We start from the raw sequence: 11,477 nt of genomic DNA on the forward strand, positions 1-11,477 counted from the left end.
ATTAGTTTGACTTATAGTATGAAGCAGGTCTAGCTTGTTTGCTTTTGTGATTAAACAATCACAATGATGCAGTATCATGATTTTTTTTCTTTTACAGTTCCATAAACAATTATTTACATAATCTTGGAAAGAAGCCAGTCATTATAACTGTATGAACAAACATAAAGTGATTTTTAAAAAGAGAAATTAAATGTCAAGAAAGAGAGAGCTGATTAAACACAAGCATCACATCACAGGTTATAATATAATTGGAAGTCAGGGAAGCTTTATAAATCGCATGTTTGTGCATTTTTGTATTTGTTGTGCTTGACAGTGACGTATGAAAGAGAAAGTGAGACAAATGACAATTGAAAAGAAATTGTGTGTACCATGATACAGGATGAAACAAATTAACACACGAAAATTGCAACACAGTGGGCATGTCTACATATTGCATTTACTGCACAGTAAATGAAATTACTGAGTAGTATAGGTGCATGTCTACACATGCATGCTCACACTGCTTAGTAAATATGTCTACTTACACTGACTTGGGCATAAATTTGATACCTGCATCATGCATGATACAAGTATCCAATTAGTTACTGTGCCATAATGCACATGTAGATGCCTTACTGCACAGTAGCACTGTGCATGGACTGACTTGAGACTAACATTAGTCCTAAGTCAGTCCACACTCAGTGTTAATGCACTTTAACGCCTGCAAATGTAGATGCCGGCCTACTCTGACTTACTGCGCAGTAACTTTAAGCCAGCGTAAATGCACGGGTAGACAAGCCCTTTATTTCTTAAATTGTTTCAGGGGAACCCTTTCCAGTTCTTGGCAATATGTATATACTTAGACCTTTTCTCACAAAATGACTTACTTATGTGCATAAGCTAATATGAGAGAGATTTTATGAGGAGCTCTACAGCCTGCTTTTACAAGATTTGATCCTACATTTCCTAAAGCTTCTGGAAAGATCTAGAATAGATCAGTGTGTTCAGTTAAGCATGAGTGTGTTTTTGCTGGATCTGGGCCCAAACATGTTCAGTGGGCTCATCAAGAAGTAAGGAAGGAGAAAGATTTCCTTAAGAATAAAGTATACTCAATAGCTTCCGTTTAAGAAAAGGAATCCACAGATCAGTATTCTGTGAAGTACAGCAGTTGAAAAGGAGAGACCTGTATTTAGAGGGGAAAGGGATCATAATTTTTTTTCTTTTTAAATCCATCCCTTTTTTTTTCTCTCCCTGTTTTTACAAGACCAAATTGAGTCACGTGGGATTTACATGGCGGGGAACAGCAACACAAAATTGCTGCAAAATCCAAAGCTGCTGTTTAAATACTTGGCAAGTGGTTCTTGTGTAGAAGGAATTTTAAATATACATTATCCCTGCCTTCCAACTATCCCTACATTTTCAAAGTTGTTCTGTGAAATGGCTGAGAGAAGCTACTAGCAGTCAGGATATCTCAAAGGTGTATGACCTTTATTGGATCTTGCACTCCTGAATTTCCAAAACTTAATTATTATGTTGAGGGGTGGTACAAAAAGTAGTATACAACTCGCAATAAGTGTTATTGATCCTATAAAACCCAAGAACTATGCTACATGGTCTCTGCTGCCATCTTTGATGCTTTCCCCACTAACTACATCTATACAAATAGAGAAAACCTTCAGGGTAGTTGGAGTCTGCTGTTTATTATTAACAAAATAAAACTGAAACACATAATTGAAAAAAAAAAAGGATTGGCAAATTTGACACTGATGGTGGGAAAGAAATGTCAGTCCCTGAAGTCCTTGCAGCCATATTTGCAACCTTCCAGTTGTAGAAACAAGACAAAAGGGCTGGATTTTCAGAGGCACTAAGCATGTGTTATTCCCATTTTAGTCAATGGGCAAAATGGTTAGCCCTTCTTTTGCCTGTGGGGACTGTCTGGATGTAACGACACATGATCAGGCCAGAATCCTTGCCAATGAAGCACTTCGTATCTCCTGAGGGGTCTAATTCCTCGGTCTACAAGCATCTGTGGGGTAGTTCTGCAGTCCCAGAATGAGATGGCTGCCTGCAGTACTCTCATTTTAATTTGGGGGAAAAAATGTATGTCAGTGGAATGAGAAGGGAAGAACATTAGGAAAGGAAATGTCCCAGCTGAACCAAAAGCCAGGAAGATGGTGAGGATACAAGGGATTCTACCTGCACTTTCATCCCACTGTGGAGTAATCTGACCCTCCCAACACAAATCTTTTAGGCCCTGTCTACAGAGTTGTACTGCTTTAGCTAAGGGTGCAATTGCCATGTGGTTTAATTAATTTGTGGCCAAAGGCATACAACCTCAATTTATGCCTAGATTTTATTGAATCCATTTTTAATTTAGCAAGTAATTAACTTTAAATCAGTTGGATGCTATATACATGCATACACACAGCCACAGTATAAAAACACTATTAATCTTGCAGTCAAGCACTCAAGTAGAGTTAAAGATGACTGTGCAGTTTTAAACCAAGAAACAAAATCCATCACATGGCATTGTACTGACATCCCTGGTGTGCATCAGCAAGGTTGAAAGCTCTCTCTCAACCACACAGATCTCTGCCACTTGAGCTAATGGAGTAGTTAATTGCAATAAAAGGTTGTAGACCAGTACCGGGGGGGAATGAGACATGCACTTTGCCAGAGGAGTTTCCAGGTATTTGACAGTTGAAAGCTGGGGAGACTTGGGGTGGATTCTTTTCTAGGCTTCAGAGGGGAGCGTGTGCTGTGGGCACAGGCTCTTCTGCCCATTTCCCCCAAGCAGGCTTTCAACCTTTCCTGCCCCAATCCTATTACTTCTCCACCTCAGGATCCTTGTCCCAGGCTCACCCAGCAAGTGAGTCTGCTCTTTGTACTTCCTGACTTAATCTTTCTCCCACACACAGTACCAGTATCCTTGTCCCACCATCCCTAGTTCTTTAGTGGTTGCTCCTTGTTTAATCTATTCCTCCAACCAAGACCAATTCCCTTTCCATCTCATCTTTTTTTTTCCACCTTGACCTCTATTTCCCCAGCAGGGTCCCCCTTTTCACCATCTTCAAGTCCCAGTATCCATTCCTGGGCTTCTCATCCAGCTTCAGTGCCCATTCCCTTGGCTCCTTGTTCCAGTTGTGGCCCTGTAACTTGTTGGTCTCAGGGTGATCTCTACTATCCCACTAGTCCTCAGTCCTACTCTGCTTGCCTGGACAGCCCCATTCTCCTTCTAGACTCCTCATCCAGTCTTTCTCTCCTTCCGCCCTGGGTTCCTGTCTCTTTACCCAGCCAGTGGGGTGTTACAGGTCCTAAGGTGCATGGTTGACAGCCCAGGGGTCACAAGGTTAAGGACATAGCAGAGGTGCTCATGGTATAGCCCTATCAGATTCCAGTGAATCTGAAAATTCTGCTAAATACCTTGTCACAAGGATGTGAAAAAAGGAAGGACCCAGCCAATTTCAGCCTTCCTCCTCACTCCAGCCATAGTTTTCCCTCTTCCTTCCCTGGTACCCAATCCCAGTTGTCAGTGCTCCACACTAGGCTCTTTGGCTTAATCCAGGAGTTTTCAAACTCACCCAGGCCAGATCGAGCCCACAAGTCTCCTCCACTAGCCAGTTCCAGATCCAGTGGTGGCATGGGGGTTAGCACCAAGTTCCTGCCCCTCCTTCCCCTCTCCCCCAGATGAAAACTGATAACTGAAAATTTGATGATGGGCTCTGGCTCCTCTAGGAACCCTGTGGGCTTGGTGAGGTGGGTCCATGGACTAGGTCTGGCCTGTGGACTATATCTTTGACACCTGTATTCTAATCTGCTCTCCCTGCCAGTTCAGTTTTCTTCTACATTCAAACTGCCATTTTCATTTCCATGATGCCTGGGCCCAGTAGAAGGGATCAGTGACAGCATAGGAGAGATAAACCTGCCTGGACCTGTAACTGTGGGGGAAGTCTACCACTTGAACTCTGGAGAATTTACTGGCCAAAATCAAAATCCCTATTGATCCTGTGTGAATAACAATTTATTGAAAACTCATAACTAGGCCACATTTGGGTGGCTTTTCACAGGGATGGCAGAAGATGTCCCTTGGCTGTCTACCAGATTTCAAGTCCTTTTCTGAATAAAGCATGAAATTACCTGAGCTTTTCAAAGGAAAGATCATCATGGTACTTTAATATAGCCAAAAATATATTTTTCCTTAGTTTCATTTTTGGACATGACTGAGCTGTTCTGTCCAATTTTTTTTGTTCTTCAAAAAGTAACTATGATAATCAATTTGAAGCTGATACCAGGCACAAAAATTTTCAACCAGATGGCTTAGTTCAGGGATATTCATGGCTAGGGACAGACATTCAAAAAGCCTGACCCTGAATTGATTCAATCTTTGCAGGTTAGCCTAACCTGGGTAGGCTGAACCAGTTTGCAAGTGTACAGACATTCCCTCTGGACTGAGAAAATGCAGGCATATGCCTGCAGTGGCTCAGGCTGGAAGTCAGGGGGCACTAGAGGAGCCCTCCCTTTGCTTCTATAGTGCTGAGCGGGGGGGGGGGGCATGGCCAGGCCCCAGTAGGGTGCTCTGATTAGGGAGGAGTTCTCCTCACCTTCACTGCTCCTGCCCGGCAAGGAAGCCAGCAGAGAGTTGATGACACAACATCTAGTACCCCATCAAGAAAACAAAAGCTTCTCTTATTAGTTCAAGGTCTTCTTAAACACCTTTACCCAAGGCAGGAGCAGAGGGACATTACCAGCTAATCATTACTGTTGATTAGCTCCAAAAAGCCCTAAGCGGACACTGTCTTGTCTGCCTTTGTCCTGTCTGCCTTACACAGACACCTCTCGGCATTAGCTAGCATACCGCATGCTGGTTATGGTCTATGCCAGGGGAGGGGAGGAATCCTGGATTGAGCAGTGAGTGGCAGGGGGAAGTCAGGTAGGTGCTGCTGTGCCTGAAGTCTCTGCAGGAACTCCAGCTAGGGAGCAGAGGGGAGGAGCCAGCCCTGCTCTGGAACAGACAGCACAGCCCAGGGCTGCAAAGCATCTGGGATGCTAGGGGACTCTAGTTTAAGTTAAACCAGCAAGAGGTCTGGGGCAGATATTGCATAAACCAGTTTGACCCAAATCACTTAAGTCTAATACTACAGGTTTATCTTCCACCAGGTTTATCTCAAACCTGCTGCAGCCATTTTCAAACTGGTTTATGTGCACTGAATGTCTGTTCTGTTATAGGTTTAAACCAGTTTCTGATCACTTAAACTGGCTTATGTGTAATGTCTGTCCCTAACCAAAAAGATCTTTCCTTTCCCAGAGGGTATTTGAGGTGCAGGTAAGGAAGCACAGGACCTTAATCTCCATCCTCCATTTACTGAGGGGCTCTGAGCCCCATAAACCCCTGAGACCCTTTTTACTCTTCCTCCTCTACATGCAGAGTAGGCTTTGTAGAGGTTACTTACAGTGAAGCCCTTGCATTCTGGACAATGTGGCCTAAATACTCCCTACCAGAAGACCAGGGATGTGGCTCAAAGGTTGCTATTTGAAAAGCCTTCAGGAAAACTGGATAGCTGCAGACTGCTGTCAGTGTAGCTGTGAACAATTTTACAGCTGGCACTGGCTGCTGTGTGTATGTGTTGCATACCAGTGCTGTGCTTGATCCCAGTTCTGTATGTAATCTCTCCATGGTGACTGCAAAGCGTTTGTGTCTATTTAAGGAGAGAAAGGGGGTTGAGTTTTCTGCCAGAATTCCCACTCAGGTAATTACATTTCTGCCTGCAGAATTTCCCTGTAGCTTCAATTGAAGGAGTCATCATTCTTCACGCCTACTCCTAGAAACTCCTGGCACAGAGTTGCTGTGCTTCTATAACCCAGCAGTGGCCACTCTGCTAGGGCAGATGAAGTGACCCTGCCTGTACATCATTTATTTTAGACTCATTCCTAGTGAGGAGAATGGTATCAAATCAGTCTGTGCTACAGCTCTCAGCCTTCAGTGTGTGACTCTGGCATAACAACTTGGCCTGGCTAGTTGTACTGCTAAATGTTCTTGGGGCAGGTAGCTGGAAACCAGTGAAAAGCAGATTAAGAGCCAAGGCAGAACCATGTGGGGAGAGAGGAATTTCTGCCTCCAGAATTATAAATGAAGCTGTTTAAACTCTGCTAGTTATTTCTCTCTCTGTTTTTCTGCTTAAGCAATGTTTGTAAGAAGTGGTAGCAGAGAGTTAGCTAGTTACCACTTTCTTTGCTGCTTTGCATGGATCAGTGTTGAGGAGCTGAGGTGTTTTAGACATCTTCCTCTTAACACTAAAAAGCTGTGAAGAGCAAGTGTATTTCAGATAACATAATAGCATTATATGACATAGCATATCACATAATTATATGACATTATGCTATCACATAATGTTACTCAGGGTCAGCCTTATGGGTGGGTGACTGACCACCCAGGGTGCTGTGGTCAGCGGGGCAAGACATGCAGACATATGCGTGCTCACACAGACATACATGTGTGAACAGCCTGCATTCATAGTAGTGCTTCCACCCCAGCTGATCCCTGCCCCAAGGAGAAGTGGTGCCCAGCCCGCCGTCTGCCTCTAGCTGGTTCTTAGCAGGATCTGGGCTGGACACATGTGGGTGGGGTATCAGCTGCACCAGTCCACCCACCTTGCACCTACACAGTACCAGTGGTGCCTGCCCACACACCTGCCTGGAGCACCATACCCACTCTGCCTCCCTGCTGAGCTGTGTGCCCCTGTCCACCTGCCTCTGCTTGCAACAGCACTGCTGACTTGGGGGGCAGTGGGGGAGGGGGAGCAGGCCAAAATACAAATTCACCCAGGGCACTGCTTTCCCCAAGGCTGGCTCTGATGCTATTATCACATTGTGTTTTCAGCATAACATTGATAAAAATATAACACTGAAGAAACCTTATTTGGTAATTTTTGTCACAAATTTAGGTTCAATTATTAAATTGAAACAAACCTAATAAATAAAAGTAACTTTTTGTGCATAGACCCATCTTGGCAAAGCACTTAAGTTTTCTTAAGTACTTCAAAAACATTTAAGCTTATAGTTAAGTCCATCTTTATTCAGCAAAACACTTGCACACATCCTAAAGCCTTTTGAAGTCAAGGTAAATATGTGCCTTGCTGAACCAGAGCCTTATATAGAAATTTGAATCCAAGGATGTCTGGCATTTTTCATATATTAATGTGATAAGACTTGCAATGCATGCAATAGATCACAAGCAGAGCCAAGAACATTTGCAGCACATTATTAACTTGCAGTATTTAGTTTCTTTCTGTTCACATGTATATCATGATGGATCTGAACATATTTCTCATTCAGGTTTTTAAATGAATGCTGTGGTATGTGTGCTTGTATGCATGGGCACACGCATGCATGAGAGGGACAGGGAGAGAATATATTCTATAATAATATATCTATGGACTGATTGACTGTGAATAGTTCAGCTGAAGTAGTCAGCCTTCAAAACTCAAGCTGTGTTAGTTAGCAGTAATTAAGCACATGATGTTGCTTCAGTTTGCCTAACCCTTATAGTATTTGAAAGAGTTCCAAGGGCTTTGAGAGAGAATGGATAAGCAGATAAGAATATTTTAGAACATGCTCAACTTCTTCCTTTTTGGGCCACCCTTTGACAAAGTAGTTAATTCATCTCACTAGCTTCTAGAGGCATGAGTTGGAGCCTCCCCTTTATGCACATAGCTACTTCCCTAGTGTCAACTCAGCTGCAAAAGAGTACCTGGTCTTTCAAGATGTGGAGTCACTACATCACTCCCTTGTTTACCATTAGCTACAGAAACTGGTGTGTCCTAATTACCTTAGTCTTAAAGGCCAGTGGTTCTCAACCTTTGGTACCTTACGTACCCCCTGTCGATTGATGCGGCAAAAGCGAAACTGGAAGTCCCACCGTGGCACTGCCAGTTTTGCTGCCATGAGCCAAGTCCCACTTTTTCCACTACAGCCCGGGGCAAAGCAGCCTGCGTGGGGCCTCCCTTCCCTATCCCCTGGCACACTGACACTGGGGAGTGAAAGCCCCAGCGCACCGGACACAGCAGGAGGGGCAACAGCTGGAACTTCTGGCCTGAGCAGACAAAGACCAAAATGCAGGACCCGCTTATCCCCTGCCCATGTCTTGCATACCCCCAAGGGGTACACGTACCACAAGTTGAGAAACACTGTTATAGGCCACTGGGCTTTCAAGGACCTTCAGTCTCTTTCCTATGCATGCAAGCAAGTTTTTTTTTAATTGTCATTTCTAAAAAATCTACCTACTACATTGTGAGAGGCCAGGATTTGTTATTATGGGGGGGAGGAGGAAAGGGGGTGATGTCTTCTATTGAGCCAACTACTTAGTTGAGAGAGATTTTGAGCTACTGTATTGTTTACTTGTTGGGGTAGAATTTGACTGTTTTTCTGTCATTATATTAAAATAACTAGTGGTGCACTGATACATTGGTCCATATCGTATCATCACTGATAAAAGGAAAACAGACATTATCAGCAATCAGCTTTTTTTGGCTGCTGTGGCTGATACTGTCACAGGGGCAGGAGCTGGGGCAGGCGCTGCATAGCTGGGTTAGGGCGGTGCATGGGACAGAGCCGGTGGCTTGTCCAGGGGATGTTGGGAGGAGGGGGGCGGCTTCCACCACTGTGCACACGTCTGGGGAAAACATGGAATCTGTGTGCAGGGTGAAGGTGGGCTGCCCACTTCAGGCTGGGGCCAGGGACAGCACCGAGCTCTTCCCAGTGAGGAGGCTGGGCCAGGTCTGCGCTTGGGGCACTTGGTGGTAGTGCTGGGAAGGAGGCTATGCAGAGGGGCTACAGCCACCCAGAGTTCACTGTAGCCTCCCCCCATAGCTCCCACTCCCAGCTCTGCCACCTCCCAGTCCAAGTGCATCCCCAGGCCACCCCCTCCAGTGCCCAATAGCCCAGTGCCGCCCCTAGCCCCGCCTGCAGCAGCAGCCCACCCTTGCCCCACATGCATAATCATTTGAAAAACAAAATGCCTAACAATCAAGAGTGATAAGTGCTGATCTGCCTGCCCCTGCTCCTGCCCCAGCCCCACTTCTTCCTTCACTGTGGGGGCCTCACTTTGCTCCCCCACACCTATTCCCTCCCCCTGCCCTTTCCCTCCAACAGACTTACCAGGTGGACACTGATCTCCAAGCTGCTAGGCTGTATATCAGCAATCAGATCAGTATCAGCCAATATGGCTCATTAATAATCGGCCATTGGTATTGGCCCAAAAAATCTTTATCAGTGCACCCTTAAAAATAACTGTATGTGCATGGTGCTGTTTTGAAAGGTGAGCTTGGCTGCTCATCCATCTCATGTAATTGCCATGTGACAGGATTCTGAGGAGGGGCTTTTGGTAGCTGATTGTAAGTATAGCTCTAGCCCTGGCATAGTAGGGCTGGAAGGGACCTCAGGAGACTATCTAATAGAACTCCCTGCTCAAGACACAGTCCTAGACAAGTGTTTATATAACCTAGTGATTCTCAACCTTTTTTGACTCAAGCCTCTCCTTGGAAAATGCCAGCTCTTAGCTTTCACTTGTTTTTTTGACTACAGAAAAATAATAGAGCACATAGGCACCAAGTATGTGGGGGCCTGAGAGCCCTGGCCCCTCTCAGGAAGACGGCTGTTGGGGTCCAAACCTGAGGAAAGGAGAAAAATGTGGGAAATCACAGGTTACCACTTGCAGGCTGGCAGAGTTCTAGCCTGTAAGGGGCTGATTAGGGCTGGGGGGCAGCAGGGAGGGCAGTCGGAGGCAGAGGTTACTACATGTTCATGCGTGTGTACATGCACGTGGCAGCCAAGCAGTGGTGAAGAGCAGCTTCTGCACCTCCCTCCAGGTAAGTTTAAGAGGGTGGGGGGAGGGGATACAAGTGACATCTGGGGGAGAAGTACAGGTGACACAGCAGAGAGGGGCAGGGGGGTCAAAGTGATGTGGCAGGGGGGGCACATGCCCCCTGAGATTTCTGTGTCCACAGCGGGGCTGGACCAGCATCGGGCAGGTGCTGCGTCCATGGCCCAGTGGGTGGGACCATAGCCTGCCAAGGTGAGGCTCAGCAGCAGCAGTGGTAGCCATGTGGAGTTGTGCCCCCAGCTGCTGCTGGGCAGGCAGGGTGTATCTCATTTTAGTGGTCATGGCTGCCTCCCACTCTGGGTTCTGCCTGCTGGGCTGTGGAGGCAATTTCTGCCCAGAGCTGATCTGACCTGGATGCAGCCCCCTGTGGGTGCAGGAATCTCAGGGGGCACGTGCCCCCCCCCACATTGCTTGTGCTGTCCCCCTGCCCCCCATGCATTGCCTGTGCCGCACACCCCTTCCCCACACACCCACTGTGTCCCCCACATACTGGGGAGCTGGGGGTGGGGGGCACATGTCCATCATTTTAGCCCTCCATCCCCCCACCCCCAGTAAAAAGAAAAGTCAGTGTCTATGATAGAGCATTTTCACTGTTGCAGAGGTGGAAGAAGAATCATAACAGATCAAAATATCTTCAACCCTATGGATTCCTATTTGAAATCTTTGGGTTTATTTTGTGAATCAAGTTCAGGTTTTTACACACCTAACAGTGCTAATATTGCATGTCACCATATGATACCCTTAAGAGGATTTCATGTCACACCAGGGTGCCATAGCACCCTAGTTGAGAATCACTGATCTAGTTTTTTAAAAAACACTGAGAACAACCCTCTCTCACAAATTTTATAGGTTGGTTTGGTCCCTGGACTGTGTGAATTCAAATATGGTCTAAAGCAGGCTTGTCCAACATAGGGCCCATGGGCCAAGCCAATTTCTGCGGCCCATGGTGCTGCAATGGGAAACAAAAGTAAACACTGTTTACTTTCGTTCCCACCCCTTGTCCCTCCCCCAGCCCCTCAGCAGCTTCCTAGTGACTGCTGAAGGGCTGGGGAAGGGACAAGGTTCCCACACGCACCGTGTCAGCTTGACATTGCTGGCGCGGTGCATGTGGAAAGAGGAGTAGCTGGCAGTGAAAGCGCGGGTCATGGGTGTGGCGCAGGGTGGTCCCAGGCAGAGCTTGCACTGGCCAGCACTGCAGGCTGCGAGCAGAGCATGGTTGGGCACATGTGGGCCGATGGGAGTGGGGACGAAACCCCCCAGACCCTCCCCAGTCAACTTCCCCCACGCTAAATTGCTGCTTGCACCTGACTCTGCCCCTCGGGGCTTTGGCTGGGGAGAAGGAGGCATCATCCCAAGGCCCCTGCACCTGCCCCACTCCACGCTTACCTGCGTGGTTCATCTTCCTGGTGGTGGGCGGAGAAGTTGTAGCCAGGGGATGCCTGGGTGCTGTCCTGTGCCCGGCTCACAGGTCCTCATGCAAGCACATGGCGCCGGCCCAGGCTCGCTGCGCCGCCTCCACTTCCCCCACCACCTCCTCCCTCCCTGGCAGAGGAACCCCCCCCCCCCCCTTTTTTTTTTTTTTGCTGGCTCCAGGCTGGGAGCTGCTAGGCGGGCTTGCAAG

This window comes from Crocodylus siamensis, chromosome 3 (genome assembly GCF_052110815.1).
Source record: "Crocodylus siamensis isolate JL-2025a chromosome 3, ASM5211081v1, whole genome shotgun sequence".
Lineage (NCBI taxonomy): Eukaryota > Metazoa > Chordata > Crocodylia > Crocodylidae > Crocodylus > Crocodylus siamensis.